This window comes from Ranitomeya variabilis, chromosome 1 (assembly GCF_051348905.1).
Source record: "Ranitomeya variabilis isolate aRanVar5 chromosome 1, aRanVar5.hap1, whole genome shotgun sequence".
NCBI lineage: Eukaryota > Metazoa > Chordata > Amphibia > Anura > Dendrobatidae > Ranitomeya > Ranitomeya variabilis.
The window spans coordinates 621,004,075-621,031,196 of NC_135232.1; the positions used below are offsets into that span (position 1 = coordinate 621,004,075).

The 27,122-nt window shown below is 45.7% G+C and overlaps 1 long non-coding RNA gene across 1 annotated transcript in view; it reads left to right on the plus strand.

Annotated features, from left to right (window-relative positions):
• Positions 1-271: 271 nt before the first annotated feature.
• Positions 272-27,122, plus strand: part of LOC143811627 (uncharacterized) — a 64,502-nt gene continuing 37,651 nt past the window's right edge. Inside the window, exons 1-2 of the long non-coding RNA XR_013223591.1 lie at positions 272-351; positions 25,121-25,151. This is a non-coding gene — a long non-coding RNA (uncharacterized LOC143811627). The remainder of the gene's footprint in view (positions 352-25,120; positions 25,152-27,122) is intronic.

The following is a 27,122-nucleotide window of genomic DNA, read 5'->3' on the forward strand; positions in this document are numbered from 1 at the left end:
AACTTATCTATGCAGACAAAACCTCCTTAGTGTATCTGTAATCACGGCACAAACTAACTAGTTCTTTACCAGTTTGGCGTCCATGTGACTATGGCAACCGCTGAGATTATATTCAGTGTTATGCAGTCAGACTAGCTTTGTTTTGACTGCGCAGCTGCAAGGGGTACGATCGCTTTACCAGTTCAGCGTCCATGTGACTATGGTAACCGCTGAGACTGCATTCATTGTTATGCAGCTAGACCAGCCTTGCTCTGACTGCGCAGATGCAAGGGGTATGACTGCTAAACCGGAAGTGGACTCCGACTTATGCACCCTATGAAGGAACCACACGCCGGCGTGTTCTCACAAATGGTAACTATTACCTCTGATTATTTGACTATAAAAGAGCAGGGTTGGACTTTCTATCCCATATTTCCCCTGATGAAGACGCTTGTGTAGCGTCAATAATCAATACGCGTGGGGCTTCTTCTCCCCCCAGCACAAGCACCTTATCTTCTACTGCTGCATTTATGCTTGATCCTTCCCTGATCTTGGGACTTTGGACTGCGGTACTTGCTAAGTTCCCTGGTCTTTGACGATACGATTCACCATCTTGCAACCTCCATCCCTGTATGGTAATGCCTGGCAGACATGCCAGGGGTGAGGGTCTTATATTTGATCTCTGCTATTTGATATAATTTGCACGATACTTGTGGAAATATTGCCGATGGTGAATGGGCATTTATTGCTACGTATGTTGTCGAAGGTACACCTTTCCTCCTATTGATATACAGTACTTGGTATTAAGGGGTGCTTAACAGGTGTTGAAACCGTTATCCTTTGGGGTTATTGGTGTCTCTACACCCATACAGTATAATTGGTAGCAGATATATGTGTATTATTCTGTGCATATACACTCACCGGCCACTTTATTAGGTACACCTGTCCAACTTCTTGTTAACACTTAATTTCTAATCAGCCAATCACATGGCGGCAACTCAGTGCATTTTGGCATGTAGACATGGTCAAGACAATCTCCTGCAGTTCAAACCGAGCATCAGTATGGGGAAGAAAGGTGATTTGAGTGCCTTTGAACGTGGCATGGTTGTTGGTGCCAGAAGGGCTGGTCTGAGTATTTCAGAAACTGCTGATCTACTAGGATTTTCACGCACAACCATCTCTAGGGTTTACAGAGAATGGTCCGAAAAAGAATAAAAATCCAGTGAGCGGCAGTTCTGTGGGCGGAAATGCCTTGTTGATGCCAGAGGTCAGAGGAGAATGGGCAGACTGGTTCGAGCTGATAGAAAGGCAACAGTGACTCAAATCGCCACCCGTTACAACCAAGGTAGGCCTAAGAGCATCTCTGAACGCACAGTGCGTCGAACTTTGAGGCAGATGGGCTACAGCAGCAGAAGACCACACCGGGTACCACTCCTTTCAGCTAAGAACAGGAAACTGAGGCTACAATTTGTACAAGCTCATCGAAATTGGACAGTTGAAGATTGGAAAAACGTTGCTTGGTCTGATGAGTCTCGATTTCTGCTGCGACATTCGGATGGTAGGGTCAGAATTTGGCGTAAACAACATGAAAGCATGGATCCATCCTGCCTTGTATGGAGCATCTTTGGGATGTGCAGCCGACAAATCTGCGGCAACTGTGTGATGCCATCATGTCAATATGGACCAAAATCTCTGAGGAATGCTTCCAGCACCTTGTTGAATCTATGCCACGAAGAATTGAGGCAGTTCTGAAGGCAAAAGGGGGTCCAACCCGTTACTAGCATGGTGTACCTAATAAAGTGGCCGGTGAGTGTATGTATTTTTGTACTTTTTCTATGGTCAACATACTTTATATACAGGTCCTTCTCAAAAAATTAGCATATAGTGTTAAATTTCATTATTTACCATAATGTAATGATTACAATTAAACTTTCCTATATTATAGATTCATTATCCACCAACTGAAATTTGTCAGGTCTTTTATTGTTTTAATACTGATGATTTTGGCATACAACTCCTGATAACCCAAAAAACCTGTCTCAATAAATTAGCATATCAAGAAAAGGTTCTCTAAATGACCTATTACCCTAATCTTCTGAATCAACTAATTAACTCTAAACACATGCAAAAGATACCTGAGGCTTTTAAAAACTCCCTGCCTGGTTCATTACTCAAAACCCCCATCATGGGTAAGACTAGCGACCTGACAGATGTCAAGAAGGCCATCATTGACACCCTCAAGCAAGAGGGTAAGACCCAGAAAGAAATTTCTCAACAAATAGGCTGTTCCCAGAGTGCTGTATCAAGGCACCTCAATGGTAAGTCTGTTGGAAGGAAACAATGTGGCAGAAAACGCTGTACAACGAGAAGAGGTGACCGGACCCTGAGGAAGATTGTGGAGAAGGACCGATTCCAGACCTTGGGGAACCTGAGGAAGCAGTGGACTGAGTCTGGTGTGGAAACATCCAGAGCCACCGTGCACAGGCGTGTGCAGGAAATGGGCTACAGGTGCCGCATTCCCCAGGTAAAGCCACTTTTGAACCATAAACAGCGGCAGAAGCGCCTGACCTGGGCTACAGAGAAGCAGCACTGGACTGTTGCTAAGTGGTCCCAAGTACTTTTTTCTGATGAAAGCAAATTTTGCATGTCATTCGGAAATCAAGGTGCCAGAGTCTGGAGGAAGACTGGGGAGAAGGAAATGCCAAAATGCCTAAAGTCCAGCTGCTGGTGTTGGTCCACTGTGTTTCATCAAGGGCAGGGTCAATGCAGCTAGCTATCAGGAGATTTTGGAGCACTTCATGCTTCCATCGGCTGAAATGCTTTATGGAGATGAAGATTTCATTTTTCAGCACGACCTGGCACCTGCTCACAGTGCCAAAACCACTGGTAAATGGTTTACTGACCATGGTATTACTGTGCTCAATTGGCCTGCCAACTCTCCTGACCTGAACCCCATAGAGAATCTGTGGGATATTGTGAAGAGAAAGTTAAGAGACGCAAGACCCAACACTCTGGATGAGCTTAAGGCCGCTATTGAAGCATCCTGGGCCTCCATAACATCTCAGTAGTGTCACAGGCTGATTGCCTCCATGCCACGCCGCATTGAAGCAGTCATTTCTGCCAAAGGATTCCCGACCAAGTATTGAGTGCATAACTGAACATTATTATTTGATGGTTTTTTTGTTTGTTATTAAAAAACACTTTTATTTGATTGGACGGGTGAAATATGCTAATTTATTGAGACAGGTTTGTAAGATGCGCCAATTCCAGCACTTAGCCCCTCTCTTCCCACTCCCGTGTAGCAGTAGGATATGGAGTAATAAGGGGTTAATGTCACCTTGCTATTGTAAGGTGACATTAAGCCGGGTTAATAATGGAGAGGCGTCAATAAGACGCCTATCCACTATTAATCCAATACTAGTAAATGGTTAATAAAACATACACACATTAGGAAAAAAGTATTTTAATATTCTTCTTTTAACCATACTTACCATACTTCAGCGCCTGCAAAAAACATAAATAATAAATCGTATACTACCTGTCCACGGTAGTCCAATTAATAACGAGTGTCCCACGACGATCTCCCCTATAGAACAGTGACATCGGGTGATGTCGCTGCTCTATAGGACCTTCAGTGACACACTGACAGGAGACAATGGCTCCTGCAGTGCATCACTGAGAGGTTACTATAGTTCAGAGTCTCACTTTATGGCAATTACTGCATGGGAAATTTCTCACACAGCATTGCCAAATGTGAGACTAGGGACTATTTTTTTACAGCGGCGAGGAATACAGTGTGGAAGGATACCTTCCTCCCGTCATTGTATTCCTGGAGCCCCTAGAGAGCAGTCGCATCAGCTGATGCTGCTGTTCTCCATGGGAGATCGTCGTGGGACACTCGTGGATTTCTGCGGATCAGGGAGTATATTGTTTGTTTGTTATTTTAATCTTTTTTACAGATGACACTGGCTTTGGGGAACAAAGTGACAAGTGATGGTGAGTATGTACTCTATGTTATATGTACTGTATGTCTATATGTATGTATTGTATGTAATGTATGAATGTATTGTATGTAGTATGTATGTAGTATGTATGTAGTATGTTGTATGTATGTTGTATGTATGTAGTATGTATGTTGTATGTATGTAGCATGTATGTTGTATGTATGTTGTATGTATGTAGTATGTATATGTATGTAGTATGTATGTTGTATGTATGTACAGTTATATGAAAAAGTTTGGGCACCCCTATTAATCTTAAGCTTAATGTTTTATAAAAATTGTTTTTTTTGCAACAGCTATTTCAGTTTCATATATCTAATAATTGTTGTACACAGTAAGGTTTCTGCCTTGAAATGAGGTTTATTGTACTAACAGAAAATGTGCAATCTGCATTCAAACAAAATTTGACAGGTGCATATGGATCGCCCCCAGGCACAGGGCAGTGGGGTACTCGGTACCGGGTCCCTCTGTCTCGGTTCCGGGGATGTCACGGTGGCCCGACCTGGTCCGTGGCCCTGCTAAGGAGCGCCCAATAAAAGGTGATAGTTTGTCAATAATAATAATAATAATAATAATAATAATAATCTTTATTTATATAGCGCCAACATATTCCACAGCGCTTTACAGTTTAACAGTTTCAAACACAACAGTCATAGGTAACAATGTTAACAATACAGTAATAAAGCAAAATAAGACAAAATAAGATGACCCTGCTCGTGAGAGCTTACAATCTACAATGAGGTGGGGAGATACAAAGTACAGGTGTGTATTTACAATGATGTATTTACAATGATGGTCCAGCCATCTTCAGGGGGTGGAGGGGGGTAGATGGAGATAGTGAATGGGCTACACACACACACAAACATAAAATGACTGATTAGGGAACGTGATAGTCCGCTCTGAACAAATGAGTTTTGAGCGAGCGCCTAAAACTATGCAAGTTGTGGATGGTCCTGATATCTTGGGGTAGAGCATTCCAGAGGATTGGCACAGCACGGGAGAAGTCTTAGAGTCGGGAGTGGGAAGTCTGGATTAGTGCAGAGGTTAGTCGAAAGTCGTTTGCAGAACGCAGCGGTCGGCTAGGCCGATAGACAGAAATGAGGGAGGAGATGTAAGGGGGTGCCGCACTGTGGAGAGCTTTGTGGGTGAGAACAAGTACTTTGAATTGTATCCTGTAATGAATGGGCAGCCAGTGCAACGACTGGCGAAGAGCGGACATGTCCGAGTAACGATTAGCCAGATGGACGACCCTAGCTGCTGCATTAAGGATAGACTGGAGAGGGGAAAGACGCGTGAGGGGGAGGCCAATTAATAGAGAGTTGCAGTAGTCCAGACAGGAGTGGATTAGGGCGACAGTGAGGGTTTTTGTTGTTTCCATGGTGAGAAAAGGGCGGATTCTAGACATGTTCTTTAGGTGTAAGAGGCACGAGCGGGCAAGAGATTGTATGTGGGAGGTGAAGGAGAGATCGGAGTCAAACATAACACCCAGACAGTGTGCCTGCTGCCTAGGTGTTATTATGGTGCCACCAACAGAGAGGGAAATGTCAGATTTAGGGAGGCTAGTAGAAGTCGGGAGCAGAAGAAGTTCAGTTTTGGAGAGGTTGAGTTTCAGATAGAGAGCGGACATGATGTTAGAGACTGCAGACAGACAGTCAGTGGCGTTCTGTAGTACAGCGGGGGTAAGGTCAGGGGCTGACGTGTATAGTTGTGTGTCATCAGCATAAAGATGGTACTGAAAGCCAAATCTGCTGATGGTCTGTCCAATTGGGGCCGTGTAGAGGGAAAAGAGAAGGGGGCCAAGGACTGAGCCCTGAGGTACCCCAACAGTGAGAGGAAGAGGAGATGAAGTGGAGCCGGAGAACAGAACACTGAAGGAGCGTTCAGAAAGATAGGAAGAGAACCAGGAGAGAGCAGTGTCCTTAATGCCTAGTGACTGGAGCCTAGAGAGTAGGAGAGGGTGGTCAAAAGTGTGGAAAGCTGCAGAAAGATCGAGGAGAATGAGCAGAGAGTGGTCACCGTTACATTTTGCTGTCAGAAGGTCATTGGTCACCTTGATGAGTGCAGTTTCTGTTGAATGTAGGGGGCGGAACCCAGACTGTGAAGGGTCTAGGAGGGAATGAGTGGAGAGGTAACGGGTAAGGCGGGAGTAGACTAGGCGCTCCAGGAGTTTTGAGATGAAGGGGAGATTGGAGACCGGTCTGTAGTTGTCTGCACATGATGGGTCAAGGGTGGGTTTTTTTTAGTAATGCAGTAATGATAAAGTGTTTGAAGGAGGAGGGGAAAATGCCAGAGGAGAGGGAGAGATTAAAAATTGTAGTTAGGTGAGTTGTGATGACTGGAGAGAGAGACTGGAGGAGGTGTGAGGGAATGGGGTCGGTGGTGCATGTAGTTGGACGAGAAGAGGAGAGGAGCTTGGAGACTTAATCTTCTGTGATGGGATCGAATGTGGAGAGTGAGCCAGGGGAGATGCAGGGAGAAATGGGAGTCATTTCACTTGGTGGCTGGGAGCGGATTTCCTGACGGATATTGTCTATTTTCTCTATAAAGTGGGAGGCCAGGTCATCAGCACAAGTGTCTGTGATAGGGTCTTGTGCTTTTGGTATGAGGAGGGAGTGAAAGGTGTCAAAAAGTTTCTTGGGGTTGTTGGATAGTGATGAGATCAGAGTGGTGAAGTAGGTCTGTTTGGCAAGGTGAAGGGCAGCGTTATAGGTCCTTAACACAAATTTGAAGTGTATGAAGTCTTCTGGGGTGCGAGTTTTCCTCCATAAGCGTTCAGCACACCTGGAGCATCGCTGGAGAAATCTGGTTTGCGATGTGAGCCAGGGCTGTTTCACTCTGTGTTTGGAGGTTCTGAGGGTGAGGGGAGCTACTTGGTCTAGGGTGCTTCTAAGAGTGTCATTGTAGTGATGTACAGCCAGATCAGGACAGGAAAAAGAGGAGATTGGGGACTGTGATGAGTGTAAGGAGTCTGAAAGTGTATGAGGGTTAATGGCATGTAGATTTCTGAATATGTGGTAGGTAGGAGGGTGCTGGGGTGGGCGAGGAATTGTGAGTGTGAAGGAGAGAATGTTGTGGTCAGAGAGGGGAAGCGGTGAATTATCTAGGTAGGAGATTGAACAGAGCCGGACAAAGACCAGGTCCAGGGTGTTACCGTCTTTGTGTGTTTCAGAGGTTGAGAGCTGTGAGAGGCCTAGGGAAGTGGTTAGTGATAGAAGCTGGGATGCAGTTGTGGAAGTGGGGCTGTTAATGGGAATGTTGAAGTCTCCCAGGATAAGGGTTGATAGTTCTGAGGACATGAAGTGCGGCAGCCAGGCTGAGAAGTGGTCCAGGAAGTGGGTGGGTGAGCCTGGGGGCCGGTATATGACCGCTACTCTGAGGGAGAGGGGACGGAAGAGCCTGATGGTGTGGACCTCAAAAGAAGGGAATGAGAGTGATGGAACTGGGGGTATAACCTGGAACGTGCATTGGGGGGACAAGAGTATGCCGACTCCACCACCAGGTCTGTTAGTGGGTCTTGGGGAATGGGAGAATTGTAAGCCACCATGGGAAATGGCAGCAGGGGAGACAGTGTCAGAGTCTTGGATCCAGGTTTCAGTGAGGGCCAACAGATTCAGAGAGTTGTTCAGAAAGTAGTTGTGCAGGAAAGGGAGCTTGTTACATACAGACCGTGGATTCCAAAGGGCACAAATGAAAGAGAGAGATAAGGGAGTGCAAGTAATATTAATAAGGTTAGTATGGTTTTGATATGAGGTAGGGTAGCGGTTGAGGTTGGGGGACCGGGGTTGGGGGATATGTCCCCCGAAATCAGTAGGAGTAACAAGATAAAAAGCAAGTAGTTTTTTGAAATGTTTGTCAAGTGTTCGTGACGCCACCTGTGGTGTTCAGTCAGGATGACCAATGCTGCTTAGGGGTCCACTGGGGTTATGGAATGGCAGCTAGATGGTATACCTTCCCACAGGTGAAGTATGTCCCCAGGGCTTCCCAGATATGTAGGTAGTGATGGTGGACGCGCGATGATTAACGAGGACACAAAGGTTCTTTGCAGTCTCTTTACCTTTTACTGAAGATTTCAACGTCCACAGTCCAGATCACTATTCACAGGGCTGGCTGAATCCGGCCGGTCCAAAGGCACATCCAGAGTTCCCTTTTCAGGTGGAAATCAGTAGCCTTCCTACTAGCGCCTGTGTGTTGAAGTACCTCCCTTCTGAGCACCACAGGATAGTCCTCTCAACTGTCGTGTATGTTTCTATTTCTCTCTCTCCGTCCCCCAGATGGTATGGATAGGACGACCCGTATGACGGGGTAGGCCTGGAGCTATTTTATAGGGACCCTAGAGACGTCCCTCTCCCACAATTTGCCTCCGTTGTCTTCATTAGGTTAAAGGTTGGGCAGCCAACTTGGAATTAACTGTCCTGCCGTTGTTTGAAGTAATGCGTAGAGCCTATTACTCCCTCAGTGTTCCGGCCACTGGCTACGCGCCTTAGAAGGATGTTGCCGATCTTAAGGCAGGACTCCTCCTGGTGTTATCTCCTTGTGCTTTGATCTCGTTTCTCCACAATATACTTCGCTTCTTGTCCTTTCTTAGGATGCTGTAGCAATGAGGTGCAGGCGCAGCTCCGTAACGTTCTATCTCTTGCTATGTCTCTGTCAGGATCCAACCCCTGACAGGGACCTCTGTCTGCAGCTCAGATGTTCCTCCTTCTCCCCCTGTCTGCCTGACAGGTCTTCTCTGGGTCGAACCCAGGTAGCTTTCTGACTAACTTCTTATCCAACCACCAGTTTTACCCAAATGTGAGGAGTGGCCTAATAGATAGAACCTTTTGCTCCCCCTGGTGGCAGGAGTGTGAAGTGTAGTGTGTGACTGTGATACCTGGTCAGGTGAACTCCTTTAGTACCATCAGACGTACCATCACTCCCCCTTGTGGGAGAGCGACAATACTGCAATGACCAGGACTCTGGGGCGCTGCACTTAAGTATGGGCACCCCACCAGAAAAGTGACATTAATATTTAGTAGATCCTCCTTTTGCAAAAATAACAGCCTCTAGTCGCTTCCTGTAGCTTTTAATGAGTTCCTGGATCCTGGATGAAGGTATTTTTGACCATTCCTCTTTACAAAACAATTCCAGTTCAGTTAAGTTTGATGGTCGCTGAGCATGGACAGCCCCCTTCAAATGATCCCACAGATGTTCAATGATATTCAGGTCTGGGGACTGGGATGGCCTTTCCAGAACAGTGTAATTGTTCCTCTGCATGAATGCCTGAGTAGATTTGGAGCGGTGTTTTGGACCATTGTCTTGCTGAAAGATCCATCCCCTGTGTAACTTCAACTTTGTTACTGATTCATGAACATTATTGTCAAGAATCTGCTGATACTGAGAGGAATCCATGAGTCCCTCAACTTTAACAAGATTCCCGGTGCCGGCATTGGCCAAACAGCCCCAAAGAATGATGGAACCTCCAAAAAATTTTACTGTGGGTGGCAAGTGTTTTTCTTGGAATGCTGTGTTTTTTGGCTGCCATGCATAATGCCTTTTTGTATGACTAAACAACTCAATCTTGGTTTCATCAGTCCACAGGACCTTCTTGCTTTTGCATACCTCAGCCAACGCTGTTTGTGGCGTGCTTGCAGAAATGGCTTCTTTCGCATCACTCTCCCATACAGCTTCTCCTTGTGCAAAGTGCGTTGTATAGTTGACCGATGCACAGTGACACCATCTGCAGCAAGTTGATGCTGCAGCTCTCTGGAGGTGGTCTGAGGATTATCCTTGACTGATCTCACCATTCTTCTTCTCTGCCTTTCTGTTGTTTTTCTTGGCCTGCCACTTCTGGCCTTAACAAGAACTGTACCTGTGTTCTTCCATTTCCTTACTATGTTTCTCACAGTGGAAATTGACCGGTTAAATCTCTGAGACAGCTTTTTGTATCCTTCCCCTGCACAACTATGTTGAATAATCTTTGTTTTCAGATCATTAGACAGTTGTTTTGAGGAGCCCATGATGCCACTCTTCAGAGGAGATTCAAACAGGAGAACAACTTGCAAGTGGCCACTTTAAGTAGCTTTTCTCATGATTGCATACACCTGGCTATGAAGTTCAAAGCTCAATGGGGTTAGAAAACCAAAAAACGTGCTTTAGTAAGTCAGTAAAAAGTAAAAAGTAGGTAGGAGTATTTAAAACAAGAAAATGATAAGGGTGCCCATACTTATGCACCTGTCATATTTTGTTTGAATGCAGATTGCACATTTTCTGTTAGTACAATAAACCTCATTTCAAGGCAGAAACATTACTGTGTCCAACAGTTATTAGATATATGAAACTGAAATAGCTGTTGCCAAAAAAACAATTTTTATAAAACATTAAGATTAAGATTAATAGGGGTACCCAAACTTTTTCATATAACTGTATGTATGTAGTATGTATGTAGTATGTATGTTGTATGTATGTAGTATGCATGTATGTATGTTATATGTATGCATGTAGTATGTATCCAGTATGTAGTATGTATGTAGTATGTATGTATGTAGTATGCATGTAGTATGTTGTATGTATGTTGTATGTAGGTAGTATGTATGTAATATGTATATAGTATGTTGTATGTATGTATTTTGTATGTAGTATGTACTGTATGTATGTGTGTAGTATGTATGTATGTATGTAGTATGCATGTAGTATGTATGTAGTAAGTATGTTGTATGTATGTTGCATGTATGTAGTATGTAGTGTATTGTATGTATGTATGTAGTATGTATGTAGTATGTATGTAGTATGTATGTTTGTGCTGTTTTTTACATCCAAAACATTAGCTGGATGATGGGACTACTACTGTCCCATCATTGGCTAATGTGTCAATCACTGTCATTGTAGCAGGCATAGCCCGATGGGACTTGTAGTCCCATCGAACGATGCCTGCACAACCCCCGGCAGGCCCGTACAGACCCTCGGCAGCCCTTATAGACCCCCGGCAGGCCCGCACAGACCCTTGGCAGCCCGTACAGACCCCAGCAGGCCCGCACAGACCCTTGACAGCCCGCAGAGACTCCCGGCGAGCCAGTACAGATCCCCGGCAGGCCCATACAGACCCCCGGCAGGCCCGCACAGACCCCCGGCAGCCCGCACAGACCCCCGGCAGGCCCGCCCAGACCCCCGTCAGGCCCGCCCAGACCCCCGTCAGGCCCGCCCAGACCCCCGGCAGGCCACACAGACCCCCGGCAGGCCCGCACAGACCCCCCACGGTCACGCACAGACCCCGCCCGCACACACAGACATGCAGTCTCCGCCTACGTACCGCCCACACTCCATTATACTTATAATCCCATCGGATGATGCCTGCACACACACACACACAACCCCCGGCAGGCCCGTACAGACCTCCAGCAGCCTGTACTGACCCCCGGCAGGCCCGCACAGACCCCTGGCAGCCCGCACAGACCCCTGGCAGCCCGTACAGACTTCGGCAGGCCCGTACAGACCCCCAGTAGCCCGCACAGATCCCTGGCAGGCCCATACAAACCCCCAGCAGGCCCGTACAGACCCCCGGCAGGCCCGTACAGACCCCCGGGAGGCCTGCACAGACCCCTGGCAGGCCCACACAGACCCCCGACAGGCCCGTACAGATCCCCGGCAGGCCACACAGACCCCCAGCAGGCCTGCACAGACCCCCGGCAGGCCACACAGACCCCCGGCAGGCCCACACAGACCCCCCACAGTCACGCACAGACCCCGCTTGCACACACAGACATGCAGTCTCCGCCCACGCACCGCCCACACTCCATTATAGTGCATCATTGCACTATAGGAACTTCCGATTCCGGTTTTCTATATCTTAAAAGTATCGGAACTCAGTATCGGAAATCCGATACAGCGAATATCGACCGATACCCGATATTTGCAGTATCGGAATGCTAAACACTACTGTTCATATTATCACAAATTTGTGTTAACATCAGCAGCAGCAGCCACAGCAGGCACATAAGCCACACTAAATATATTACAGAGTGCAGTTACATGACATCAATGCAGCACACTAAAAAATGCAATATCACCTAGTTTGTACAGTCTGCGATAGGGGTGCAAAAGTCCTTAGAGATCTATGACTTGTTTATGTTGATGAAAGTTATGTGGTCTACACATTCAGGAGACAGCCGGCTGTGCTTATCCATCAGAATACCACCAGCAGTGCTGAAGACACGTTCATGAGTGAACTTTGGCTGCCAAGTATGATAAAACCTCCAAGGCGTGTGAGGAGAGCTCCGGCCACTCATCCATTTTGAAAGCGCAATGTGTGAAAGGGTCCAAATCCTTCTGGATGGTATTGATATTCAGTTCTAGATACTCCTGCACCATCCTCTCCACTCATTCAGCACATGTAAGACTTCAACTCTGCTGTGCTGGTGCATTATCTGATCTAAAAAATAGTGTCAAAGGACTTACAGAAATTGCTTCTGTCACACTACTTCTGCTGCTTTGACGAATTGACGTGTTGGAGATTGGAAGTCTAGAGCTGCTTTGCAAACTGTGTGCTTCACTGCTGTCTTGGGGAAAAGCATGTTTCGATACTCCAACATTTGCGGGTCCCTTTCAAGGATGGGAAGCTTCTTGCAAAATTTGGTTTTATAATGTAGATCGAACAGAGTGGCAATCCAGTTGTCAGCACTATTCCTAATCATAACTATACGGGGATCATGTTGAAGCTAGTGCAACAAGAAGGCACTCGTATGTCATGCTCTACCATGAGGTCCAAGCGCATGCTGTGTTGATGGCTGGGTAACAATGATGCTTGTTTCCTCAGTCCCATCCTGGCAACCACAAACAGAGAGAGGAGGATTATCCTCTTCATCTGACAGTTGATCACTTATCACCTCTTCCTCCTCTATTTGTTCCTGGATCTTGCACCTTTGATAATAGTTTGTCTGTTATCACCAGCCCCCATTGATCACAGTAATCCACCCACCCTTGGCATCCGCCTGTGTAAAGACAGTCTAGAACTTAGGGTACCATCTCACAGTGGCACTTTTGTTGCTACGACAGCACGATCCGTGACGTTCCAGCGATATCCATACGATATCGCTGTGTCTGACACGCAGCAGCGATCAGGGACCCTGCTGAGAATCGTACGTCGTAGCAGATCGTTTGGAACTTTATTTCGTCGCTGGATCTCCCGCTGTCATCGCTGGATCGGTGTGTGTGACACCGATCCAGCGATGCGTTCGCTTGTAACCAGGGTAAACATCGGGTTACTAAGCGCAGGGCCGCGCTTAGTAACCCGATGTTTACCCTGGTTACCATCGTAAATGTAAAAAAAAAAAAACGTACATACTCACATTCCGGTGTCCGTTAGGTCCCTATCCGTCTGCATCCTGTACTGACTGACTGCCGGCCGGAAAGTAAAAGCAGAGCACAGCGGTGTACGTTTTTTTTTTTTTACATTTACGATGGTAAACAGGGTAAACATCGGGTTACTAAGCGCGGCCCTGCACTTAGTAACCCAATGTTTACCCTGGTTACCCGGGGACTTCGGCATCGTTGGTCGCTGGAGAGCTGTCTGTCTGTGTGACAGCTCCCCAGTGACCACACAACGACTTACCAACGATCACGGCCAGGTCGTATCGCTGGTCGTGATCGTTGGTAAATCGTTTTGTGTAACGGTACCCTTAGAGACAATGTTATCCCTTCCACATACTCCTCTGCTTCCTCATCTTCTTCTGAGACCACAACCTCCTCCCGCAGGCTATTCAAAGTGTGCTCCAGCATATAGATGACCGGAATAGTGATGCTGATGATGGCGTCATCAATGCTAACCATCTTGGTAGCACTTTTGAAATTGTGCAGAAAGGTGCAGAGGTCCTTAATCTGTGCCCACTCCATAAACGTGATATGCACCACTTCCGTACTGCGTTGGCCCAGGCTATACAACTAGTGTTGAGCATTCCGATACCGCAAGTATCGGGTATCGGTCGATACTTGCGGGTATCGGAATTCCGATACCGAGATCCGATACTTTTGTGGTATCGGGTATCGGTATCGAAACAACATTAATGTGTAAAATAAAGAATTAAAATAAAAAATATTGCTATACTCACCTCTCCGACGCAGCCTGGACCTCACCGAGGGAACCGGCAGCGTTCTTTGCTTAAAATGCGCGCGTTTACTTCCTTCCGTGATGTCACGGCTTGTGATTGGTCGCGTGCCGCCCATGTGGCCGCGACGCGACCAATCACAGCAAGCCGTGACGTAATTTTCAGGTCCTCAATGCCTAATACTAGGCATTCAGGATTTTAAAATTACGTTCCGGCTTGTGATTGGTCGCGTCGCGGTCACATGGGCGACGTGACCAATCACAAGCCGTGATGTCACGGGAGGCAGGAAACGCGCGCATTTTAAAATTACGTCACGGCTTGTGATTGGTTGCGTGCCGCCCATGTGACCGTGACGCGACCAATCACAGCAAGCCGTGACTTAATTTCAGGTCCTGAATGCCTAATTCTGCATTCAGGACCTGAAAATTACGTCACGGCTTGCTGTGATTGGTCGCGTCGCGGTCACATGGGCGGCACGCAACCAATCACAAGCCGTGACGTAATTTTAAAATGCGCGCGTTTCCTGCCTCCCGTGACGTCACGGCTTGTGATTGGTCGCGTCGCCCATGTGACCACGACGCGACCAATCACAAGCCGGAACGTAATTTTAAAATCCTGAATGCCTAGAATTAGGCATTGAGGACCTGAAAATTACGTCACGGCTTGCTGTGATTGGTCGCGTCGCGGCCACATGGGCGGCATGCGACCAATCACAAGCCGTGACGTCACGGAAGGAAGTAAACGCGCGCATTTTAAGCAAAGAACGCTGCCGGTTCCCTCGGTGAGGTCCAGGCTGCGTCGGAGAGGTGAGTATAGCAATATTTTTTATTTTAATTCTTTATTTTACACATTAATATGGATCCCAGGGCCTGAAGGAGAGTTTCCTCTCCTTCAGACCCTGGGAACCATAAGGGATACCGTCCGATACTTGAGTCCCATTGACTTGTATTGGTATCGGGTATCGGTATCGGATTAGATCCGATACTTTGCCGGTATCGGCCGATACTTTCCGATACCGATACTTTCAAGTATCGGACGGTATCGCTCAACACTATTTACAACATGACACACTGCATCAGGGATTATTGCTGCTGCCACAGTCATTGCAACATAAGCAGAGTGGACTACCACCATGCCGGCACATCGCATATCAACCTGTTAACTTGCATGGACAAAGACCTCTGTATCGATGCAAGGTGATGACCTGAGGGGTGTGAACACACAGCTTACGTGCTTTCTGGAGCAGTTTACCAGGATAGTGGCAGAGAAATTGCTGTACCACCAGGATGAGGATGTGAGCTATGTAAGGCAGATGTGCGATGTTTCCTCTGCATGGACCAGGTTTGCACCGTAATCACACACAGCCTTTCCTGGCTCCAGGTTCAGTGGAGAAAGCCACTGATCAAACTCTTCAGCTGTGTGACTGCAATCTCCAAGTCATATTAATTTTAACACTGCCTGATTGTGTTGAGCCATCGATGCAGAATATGGAGGTGGGAGGGTGTCAGAACTTGAACCCAGCGGCTCTTGTGCACCAGGCGTCAGCTCTTCCCTATGAGCTATTCAGCTTGCTGGACATTTCCTTCCTAAACCATATACAAGTACCTGTGTTGTTTCTGATTGTTTCCATTCTGAGTTTCTGAATGGCTCCTCCCCTTTTTAACACCCTACTTAAACTTGGCATTGCACTTCCTTCATTGCAAGATTATTGAGTTACCAGACTTTAGTCAAGCTTCCTTTCACCTGTTGATCCTGTAAACTACATTACTGCTCCTGTGTACTGACCTCTGGCTATTCCTGACTATGCTCCTTGCCCCTGTGCAGCACACACTCATGCTCAGTAGCTCCCGACTCCTGCTGTGATACAGCTGAAGTTCCCTCCTCCATTAGTAGGCCTTGTCTCCCCTTCTTCACTATTTAGTCTCCTCCTCTTCCGCAGGCCCAGTCTTTCCCTGCCATGTTAGTTTCTCCAGGTCCCAGCCTACTGATCTGGCCAATTCACAATATGATCGTGTGGTTGAGGACTTGGCTAGATCCCCAGTGGCTGTAGCTGTGATTGGTGTTGTGAATTTGCTTTTTGCTCCCTCTAGTGGTTACTAGTTTTTTGACTCTGGTTTTTCTGTCATTCCTTTTATCCGCACCTGGGTCGTTAGTTAGGGGTGTTGCTATATAAGCTCCCTGGACCTTCAGTTCAATGCCTGGCAACGTAGTTATCAGAGCTAGTCTGCTGTGCTCTTGTCTACTGATCCTGGTTCCAGTTATATCAGCTAAGTCTGCCTTTTGCTTTTAGCTATTTGTTTTGGTTTTGTATTTTTGTCCAGCTTGTTCCAAATCTATATCCTGACCTTTGCTGGAAGCTCTAGGGGGGCTGGTGTTCTCCCCCCGGACCGTTAGACGGTTCGGGGGTTCTTGAATTTCCAGTGTGGATTTTGATAGGGTTTTTGTTGACCATATAAGTTACCTTTCTTTATTCTGCTATCAGTAAGCGGGCCTCTATTTGCTAAACCTGGTTCATTTCTGTGTTTGTCATTTCCTCTTACCTCACCGTCATTATTTGTGGGGGGCTTCTATCCAGCTTTGGGGTCCCCTTCTCTGGAGGCAAGAAAGGTCTTTGTTTTCCTCTACTAGGGGTAGCTAGATTCTCCGGCTGGCGCGTGTCATCTAGAATCAACGTAGGAATGATCCCCGGCTACTTCTAGTGTTGGCGTTAGGAGTAGATATATGGTCAACCCAGTTACCACTGCCCTATGAGCTGGATTTTTGTATTCTGCAGACTTCCACGTTCCTCTGAGACCCTCGCCATTGGGGTCATAACAGTTTGCCAGGACAGTATTAAATGTTTAATGCATTGCAGAAGAGGGATTATAAGAAAGAAGATTCTGAGTTTTTTTTTTTCCCTTTTTCCCCTTTACCTCAGAGTGGCTATGCTTGCTGCAGACATGAATGTCCAGACCTTGATTACAAGTGTGGACCAGCTGGCTACTCGTGTGCAGGGCATACAAGACTATGTTATCAGAAATCCTAGGTCAGAACCTAAAATACCGATTCCTGAACTGTTTTCCGGAGACAGGTTTAAGTTTAGGAATTTCGTGAATAATTGTAAATTGTTTTTGTCCCTGAGACCCTGTTCATCTGGAGATTCTGCTCAGCAAGTAAAAATTGTTATTTCGTTCTTACGGGGCGACCCTCAGGATTGGGCTTTTTCGTTGGCGCCAGGAGATCCGGCATTGGCTGATCTTGATACGTTTTTTCTGGCGCTCGGTTTACTTTATGAGGAACCCAATCTTGAGATTCAGGCAGAAAAGGCCTTGCTGGCTATGTCTCAGGGGCAGGACGAGGCTGAAGTGTATTGCCAAAAATTTCGGAAATGGTCCATGCTGACACATTGGAACGAGTGTGCACTGGCCGCTAATTTTAGAAATGGCCTTTCTGAAGCCATTAAGAATGTTATGGTGGGTTTTCCCATTCCCACAGGTCTGAATGATACTATGGCACTGGCTATTCAAATTGACCGGCGGTTGCGGGAGCGCAAAACCGCAAATTCCCTCATGGTGTTGTCTGAACAGACACCTAATTCGGTGCAATGTGATAGAAAAACCGCAAATTCCCTCATGGTGTTGTCTGAACAGACACCTGATTTAATGCAATGTGATAGAATCCTGACTAGAAATGAGCGGAAAATTCATAGACGCCGGAATGGCTTGTGCTACTACTGTGGTGATTCTACACATGTTATCTCAGCATGCTCTAAACGTATAGCTAAGGTTGTTAGTCCTGTCACCGTTGGTAATTTGCAACCTAAATTTATTCTGTCTGTAACTTTGATTTGCTCACTGTCATCTTATCCTGTCATGGCGTTTGTAGATTCAGGTGCTGCCCTGAGTCTCATGGATCTCTCATTTGCTAAGCGCTGTGGTTTTACTCTTGAACCATTAGAAAATCCTATTCCTCTTAGGGGTATTGATGCTACACCATTGGCAGCAAATAAACCGCAGTATTGGACACAGGTTACCATATGCATGAATCCTGAACACCGCGAGGTGATACGTTTCCTGGTTTTACATAAAATGCATGATTTGGTTGTTTTAGGGCTGCCATGGTTACAGACCCATAATCCAGTCCTGGACTGGAAGGCTATGTCAGTCTCAAGTTGGGGCTGTCGTGGTATTCATGGGGATTCCCTGCCTGTGTCTATTGCTTCTTCTACGCCTTCGGAAGTTCCGGAGTATTTGTCTGATTATCAGGATGTCTTCAGTGAGTCTGAGTCCAGTGCACTGCCTCCTCATAGGGACTGTGACTGTGCTATAGATTTGATCCCAGGCAGTAAATTTCCTAAGGGAAGACTGTTTAATCTGTCGGTACCTGAACATACCGCTATGCGTTCATATATCAAGGAGTCTCTGGAGAAAGGACATATTCGTCCGTCTTCTTCCCCTCTTGGTGCGGGATTCTTTTTTGTGGCAAAAAAGGACGGATCTTTGAGACCTTGTATTGATTATCGGCTTTTAAATAAGATCACTGTCAAATTTCAGTATCCTTTACCGCTGTTGTCTGACTTGTTTGCCCGGATTAAGGGTGCCAAGTGGTTCACCAAGATAGACCTTCGTGGTGCGTACAACCTTGTGCGCATTAAGCAAGGTGATGAATGGAAAACCGCATTCAATACGCCCGAAGGTCATTTTGAGTACTTGGTGATGCCTTTTGGGCTCTCCAATGCGCCTTCAGTTTTTCAGTCCTTTATGCATGACATTTTCCGGAAGTATCTGGATAAATTTTTGATTGTTTATCTGGATGATATTTTGGTTTTTTCTGATAATTGGGATTCGCATGTGGAGCAGGTCAGGTTGGTCTTTAAAATTTTGCGTGAAAATTCTTTGTTTGTCAAGGGCTCAAAGTGTCTCTTTGGTGTACAGAAGGTTCCCTTTTTGGGGTTCATTTTTTCCCCTTCTGCTGTGGAGATGGACCCAGTCAAGGTCCGAGCTATTCTTGATTGGACTCAGCCCTCGTCAGTTAAGAGTCTTCAGAAGTTCTTGGGCTTCGCTAACTTCTACCGTCGTTTTATCGCTAATTTTTCTAGCATTGTGAAACCTTTGACGGATATGACCAAGAAGGGCTCCGATGTAGCTAACTGGGCTCCTGCTGCCGTGGAGGCTTTCCAGGAGTTGAAACGCCGGTTTACTTCGGCGCCTGTTTTGTGCCAGCCTGACGTCTCACTTCCCTTTCAGGTTGAGGTGGATGCTTCGGAGATTGGGGCAGGGGCCGTTTTGTCGCAGAGAGGCCCTGGTTGCTCTGTTATGAAACCTTGTGCCTTTTTCTCTAGGAAGTTTTCGCCTGCCGAGCGAAATTATGATGTGGGCAATCGGGAGTTGTTGGCCATGAAATGGGCATTTGAGGAGTGGCGTCATTGGCTCGAGGGTGCTAAGCATCGTGTGGTGGTCTTGACTGATCACAAAAATCTGATGTATCTCGAGTCTGCTAAACGCCTTAATCCGAGACAGGCCCGCTGGTCATTGTTTTTCTCCCGCTTTGATTTTGTTGTCTCGTATTTACCAGGTTCAAAGAATGTGAAGGCCGATGCTCTTTCTAGGAGCTTTGTGCCTGATGCTCCTGGAGTCACGGATCCTGTTGGTATTCTTAAAGATGGAGTTATCTTGTCAGCTATTTCTCCGGATCTGCGACGTGTGTTGCAGAGATTTCAGGCTGATAGGCCTGAGTCTTGTCCACCTGACAGACTGTTTGTCCCGGATAAGTGGACCAGCAGAGTCATTTCCGAGGTTCATTCCTCGGTGTTGGCAGGTCACCCGGGAATTTTTGGCACCAGAGATCTGGTGGCCAGGTCCTTTTGGTGGCCTTCCTTGTCAAGGGATGTGCGGTCATTTGTGCAGTCCTGTGGGACTTGTGCTCGAGCTAAGCCTTGCTGTTCTCGTGCCAGCGGTTTGCTCTTGCCCTTGCCTGTCCCGAAGAGACCTTGGACACATATCTCCATGGATTTCATTTCTGATCTTCCGCTATCTCAGGGCATGTCTGTTATCTGGGTGATATGTGATCGCTTCTCCAAGATGGTCCATTTGGTTCCTTTGCCTAAGCTGCCTTCCTCTTCCGATCTGGTTCCTGTGTTTTTCCAGAACGTGGTTCGTTTGCACGGCATCCCTGAGAATATTGTGTCAGACAGAGGATCCCAGTTCGTTTCCAGGTTCTGGCGATCCTTTTGTAGTAGGATGGGCATTGATTTGTCGTTTTCGTCTGCTTTCCATCCTCAGACTAATGGACAGACGGAGCGAACCAATCAGACTTTGGAGGCTTATTTGAGGTGTTTTGTCTCTGCTGATCAGGACGATTGGGTGACATTCTTGCCGTTGGCTGAGTTTGCCCTTAATAATCGGGCTAGTTCCGCCACCTTGGTTTCGCCTTTTTTCTGCAACTCTGGTTTCCATCCTCGCTTTTCTTCGGGTCATGTGGAGCCTTCTGACTGTCCTGGGGTGGATTCTTTGGTGGATAGGTTGCAGCAGATCTGGAATCATGTGGTGGACAACTTGAAGTTGTCACAGGAGAAGGCTCAGCGCTTTGCCAACCGCCGCCGCGGTGTGGGTCCCCGACTACGCGTTGGGGATTTGGTATGGCTTTCTTCCCGCTTTGTTCCTATGAAGGTCTCCTCTCCCAAATTTAAACCTCGTTTTATTGGGCCTTACAAGATATTGGAAATCCTTAATCCTGTATCTTTTCGTCTGGATCTTCCTGTGTCGTTTGCTATTCACAATGTATTTCATAGGTCCTTGTTGCGGCAGTACATTGTGCCTGTAGTTCCTTCTGCTGAGCCTCCTGCTCCGGTGTTGGTTGAGGGCGAGTTGGAGTACGTGGTGGAGAAGATCTTGGATTCTCGCCTCTCCAGGCGGAGGCTTCAGTACCTGGTCAAGTGGAAGGGCTATGGTCAGGAGGATAATTCCTGGGTGGTCGCCTCTGATGTTCATGCGGCCGATTTAGTTCGTGCCTTTCATGCCGCTCATCCTGATCGCCCTGGTGGTCGTGGTGAGGGTTCGGTGACCCCTCACTAAGGGGGGGGTACTGTTGTGAATTTGCTTTTTGCTCCCTCTAGTGGTTACTAGTTTTTTGACTCTGGTTTTTCTGTCATTCCTTTTATCCGCACCTGGGTCGTTAGTTAGGGGTGTTGCTATATAAGCTCCCTGGACCTTCAGTTCAATGCCTGGCAACGTAGTTATCAGAGCTAGTCTGCTGTGCTCTTGTCTACTGATCCTGGTTCCAGTTATATCAGCTAAGTCTGCCTTTTGCTTTTAGCTATTTGTTTTGGTTTTGTATTTTTGTCCAGCTTGTTCCAAATCTATATCCTGACCTTTGCTGGAAGCTCTAGGGGGGCTGGTGTTCTCCCCCCGGACCGTTAGACGGTTCGGGGGTTCTTGAATTTCCAGTGTGGATTTTGATAGGGTTTTTGTTGACCATATAAGTTACCTTTCTTTATTCTGCTATCAGTAAGCGGGCCTCTCTGTGCTAAACCTGGTTCATTTCTGTGTTTGTCATTTCCTCTTACCTCACCGTCATTATTTGTGGGGGGCTTCTATCCAGCTTTGGGGTCCCCTTCTCTGGAGGCAAGAAAGGTCTTTGTTTTCCTCTACTAGGGGTAGCTAGATTCTCCGGCTGGCGCGTGTCATCTAGAATCAACGTAGGAATGATCCCCGGCTACTTCTAGTGTTGGCGTTAGGAGTAGATATATGGTCAACCCAGTTACCACTGCCCTATGAGCTGGATTTTTGTATTCTGCAGACTTCCACGTTCCTCTGAGACCCTCGCCATTGGGGTCATAACAGATTGGACTACACATGTGTTTTGAGTGCAGCATCTACATTAAGTGGAGTCGTGCATTAGCACTACCAGATACCATTTACTTTCCAGTCATGGGAGACATGAAGACTCTAGACTTTGACAATCTTCTGTATTTTGGTATCCTTGATGCTTCAAGTTTGGATGCCAAGGAAGCTATCCAAACAACACATGATGAATAAGAAAACCATCTGAAACCATCAGGAATGTGTTTGGATGAGAATCTGTCTTTGGTCCAGTCTGTGTCTATCCCTGATGTTCCAGCAGTTACCGTTATTGTGAAAAACACCAGTTGACAGGATTCATTTGAGGCATTTGAAATGCACAAAAATCTCAATGGTCCAACTGTACTGCTGAATTGTTTTTGTGGCCCTGAAGTGGGCCTTGATCCCCATGCTATTGGACCAGGCTATGGAAAATTTGAACCAGGATTCATCAATAGAGACAACTCACGGAGCTACACAGAAAAAATAGAATCGCACAATGCAGAACTTTTGCCAACTTTTACCCAGTTTATTCCTATTTATAGCCCAGAGCCAGATGATTGAAAAGATATTGTTCTTAACAAGCAGAAGGTAGCAGAGTTTCCGTACTTTCCACAGCCTTTCATGTGCGATCCTGAAGAAGAATGCATGGTCAAGACCTTTTCATCAGAGACATCCAGAGAAGGAAGTGCATGAGAAGTCCAAAGGCCATCCTGGAAGGAGGGGAGTACTGTTAGGATTCAAAACCAGTGGCTCTTGTGCTTCCCTCTGAGCTATTCAACTCGCTAGACATTTCCTTCCTAAGGCCGGTGTCACACTTGCGTGCGCAACTCGTGTGAGTCTCTCACAATAATTCCTGGCACTGCCACTGGCAGTTCGGATCAGAGCGTTCAGCTACATAGAAATACATGCGGCTGCACACTCCGGTCCTGAGTGCCGGCGGTAGTGCCAGGAATTGATGTGAGTTTCTCGCATTGCACATGCATGTGTGACACCGGCCTAACACAGATACAAATACCTGTGTTTCCGATTGTCTCCACCCTGAAATCCTCATTGACTCCACCCTGATTGAACACACTACTTAAACCAGGCATTGTATTTCCTTCCTTGTGAGATTATTGAACTTCCAGCCTTTAGTCAAGCTTTCTTTCACCTGTTGATCTTGTAAACTACATTGTTGCTCCTTTGTACTGTCCCCTGGCTATTCCTGACTACACTACCTGCTAGTGCTACCCCTAGTTGTTGCAATACCACTACTCCAACCCAGGTCAGTCCATAGTGGAGGAATTCTATCTGCGCTGTTGGAACGCATGTCTGATTAAGGGAGATGATGAGGGCACATGTGGAGGCCCTAGAGGAGGTGGAGGAACTGATAGATATAGAGTTTGTCACACAAACCTTGGGAACTCAAAGACTTGTGGAACAACCCGTTGACCGCCTGCCCACATAGCCACCAGAGTCACCCACTGCTCAGTCAGCGAGCTGTAACGCCCTTTGCCATGCTTACTTGTCCAAGTGTCTGTGATGAAATGCACCCTTTCAGACATACATTTAGTCAAGGAACTGGTGATGTTGTCTGCGACATGCTGGTGTAGCGCAGGGACAGCTTTCTTAGAAAAGTAATGGCGGCTGGGCAATTGGTACTAGGGATTTTGACGGCCATCATGTTTCGGAAACTGTCTGTATCTACCAGAAGGAAAGGCAATTGCCAATTGGAAATGGTGGAGTTCAACCTCTTAGCTTTGTCATGTATAGGGAGAAACCATCTTTTACATGACCACAACTGTGGTACCATGGACTGGCTGCAGTGCTGAGAGAGGGTGGCATATGGTGAACCGGACAAACTGCTGTACTGTGAGAGAGGTGCAGGCAGAGATGTTACGGTGGATTGAGAAATTTATGGTGTGCTCATTCTCTGAGATCAGTCAAAAAGAGCAGGCATGTCCGCTTCCCTTACATCTGACTGAGGATCTGCGGTCGAAGACCTGCATCTCAATAGTTGGCACTATAACAGAGGAGGAGGAAGTAACAGCAGATGCGATTGATGGGGCAGCTGATGGCTGTTGAAGTTCGCATTTTTACACAGTGAGATTCCTACAATAACGCATGTTGATTGAGCATGTGAAGGTTCATACATGTAGTAGTAAAATTATTGCACTTTTCACCTCAACTCAGTTTTATTTTGCAGATGCCAGATTACTTGAGTTGGCTCATCCTTTGCAGGGTCAAAAAAGACCCAGGCTAGGCAACACTTGCCACCCCTGCGAGCTGCAGACCCATGGATGCTGCTGGTCACAGCCACAGTTGTGGCTGAGGATGCCTTGCTCGTCATGGCTGCATCACTATGTGCAGTCCGTATGAGCCTCAGATATCTGAGTCTCTGGAAAATTACCCTCAATTGCAATAGTTAAAATATTAAAATGCTGTTATCATAGTAATTGGAAGATCATCTTTATGTTTCAATTTTTCCTCTATCTACCGCTCCAATTTTGCTTTTAATAATTTTCCTACCATTTAAAATGTGTTGCCAAAGTACTGAAAAATGACAATGTATTCAGAAACAAATTTAGCTGGTCTGATATGACAATATCCAAAGAAAATTATAGGAAACATTATTAGAGCTGATTTATTATTTTTAGCCAAAAAATATTGTAGAAACATGCTAAAATCCATTTATTTTTACCTCCCACCTCACTTTAAAGATTATTTAAAATTGGAAAAAAAATGAAATTGTCTACTTTCAATCTCCTATTAAACTGGGAAAAGTTGACTGCTGCACAAAAGACAACAAATAAAAAGTAATAAAATCTATGGATAAGAACAGCCATTATTTGACGACCTTTATTTTATGGTGCATTTGTTTTTTCCTCCCCTTGGTCAAAGAACCATAACTATATTTGTTTTTCTGTCAATATTGTTGTGACACCATTTGTCTTTCTGCATGAAATGGTAAAAGAAAACCACAATTCTTCTGCTATGATTTAGGGCTTGTTTACAAGGTGTTTAATGTGCAGTATAAAACGATATGGCAATAGGATTTTTCAGCTCAGTAACATTACGATGATACCAGACTTACATTTTTTTAGATAAATTTTAGCGCTTAAAAAAATTCTAAATCTTGTAAAAAAATATATATATATTTTTTCTGTCCGTAGAGCTTGTTTATTTTGTGTGCAGTCATATTCTTTACTTATGCAATTTTGGGGTACATATGATATTTTAATCACTTTTATATTGTATTTTTTAGGGAAATGCAGTGACCAAAAACAACAATTCTGGTGTGTAGATTTTTTTATTTAAGCATTTAAAACCTACCTTAAATTATGTTTTATATTGACAGATTGGCCTTTTTTATTCCCAGCAATTCAAGATATGTTTTATTTTTTAATTTTCTTATGTTTGAATAGAAAATGGGGGATAATTAAACATGTTATATCTTTTTCTATGTTTATTTAATTTTTACTTTAGTTTTAGTCACTTTTGGGGATGTTAACCTGCTTAACTAATCTTGCTGAAATCTCGTCATGAAGTACTGATGTGAGCCGATGTGCCAGCTCATCGGCAATCATCCCATTTTATTGCCATTGTCAGTGATCTCTAACAGCCAATGTTGTTAAAGGCTAATGTTGGTTATGTAACTGTCACGGGTGTGTCAGATGCTGCAGACAGTCGCTCTGCATCTGGCTGCAGAAGGTCTCTGCATTTGGCATTACAGATGCATCCTTAATCCTTCTGACTCTTGGACACAGCGACAACCTCCCTCCGGCTCCAGTTGACACACCTGGACCTGGGTGTTTATAAATCCCCAGTCTGCTGTAGATAGTTGCCAGTGATATTCATATTTCTCCTTTGTGAAGGCTTGGAGCTATAGCAGTCGGTTTTACCTCTCTGAGTCTGCTCAAGATAAGTGTTCCCCTTGTTCATCTACCCTCTCTGTCTTTAGTTGTAGTGGGGATTGACTAGTGCTAACCTTGTCCTCTCCCTAACCAGGCCCTATCGATTAGGTTTCTGCTCAGCAATAGGTGCAGAACCTTTACAGGGACATTTAGGGCACACAGGGTGATATTAGAACTGCCTAGGGGTCTCCACTCGACACTACCCTAATGTTTGTGCTCCCCCATCTTCCGCTCATGTTACACTTAGTCTTCCCACACTGTCCATAACAGTAACACAGCTTTATTTGCTGCCAATGAAGATGCTCAGCCTTTAAATCCACTGCACAATTCAAACAGTGACCTGTGATCAAAAACGTCTATGACAGGTAATTAAGGGGTTAATACGAATAAAGCAATAAGGTTTTTAAAATAATTAAATGTTTACATGACACAATTGAATAGACCATCATACATACATGTATTATAACCATGTTCACTTCATTCCAATTTTACAAAGGATTGATGTTTATGGTAGATTACATGATGGACATACACAAAAATTATTCAACAAAAAAGTCCAATAAAATCAAAATTGGTATATGTAAACGCCCATTTTGATCTGATTGAAATCTTTTTCATTTCCCTCAAAATTGATCTGATATGCTTAAAATCCTTTCTAACAAACACAATGATTGTAGCAAGAGAAACTTGAATTTGCAAATGTTGTTGAATTTTGTAATAAAAATTAGATTGGAGTCTCAGTACTGCAAAGTGTCTAAATGCCTAGAATAGACATGTATAACAGAGGTTTTCTAGGACTATACTGAATCACAATTGAGCTCTTTAATGCAAAAGGACTGTTAAAAATGTCCAAGTAACATCAAGCTGTCTGGCTAGGGGGGAAAGGATGACAATCGGTGGTAACCAGGAGCTTATTTAACACCTTTCCAACATCGGGCATAATAATACGCCGATGTTGGACTCCCTTCCTTTGATGTGCGCTCCGGCGATTAGTCCACATCTTTCCTGGCACATATCAACTGTTTTGAACAGCTGACATGTGCCCAAAATATCCGCGGGTGGAATCGAGATCTACCCGCGGCTACTAACCCCTTAAATGCTGCTGTCAAACGCTGACAGCGTCATTTAAACCGCGCTTCCAGCAATCGTGCTGGTAATACGCACACCGGTGATCCCAGTCACGTGATCGCGGGTCACCGCTGTGTTGGCATGGCAACCTCTTTAATCTTTATCTGGCCTTGCTAACTATGTTACTATGTTAGGTACCTACTGAGCAACATGTGATTTAGCCCTCTTGCTGATGCTTCAGCGGTGTATGAAATGGTATCGTGTATTTTTTGAGGAATCCTCATG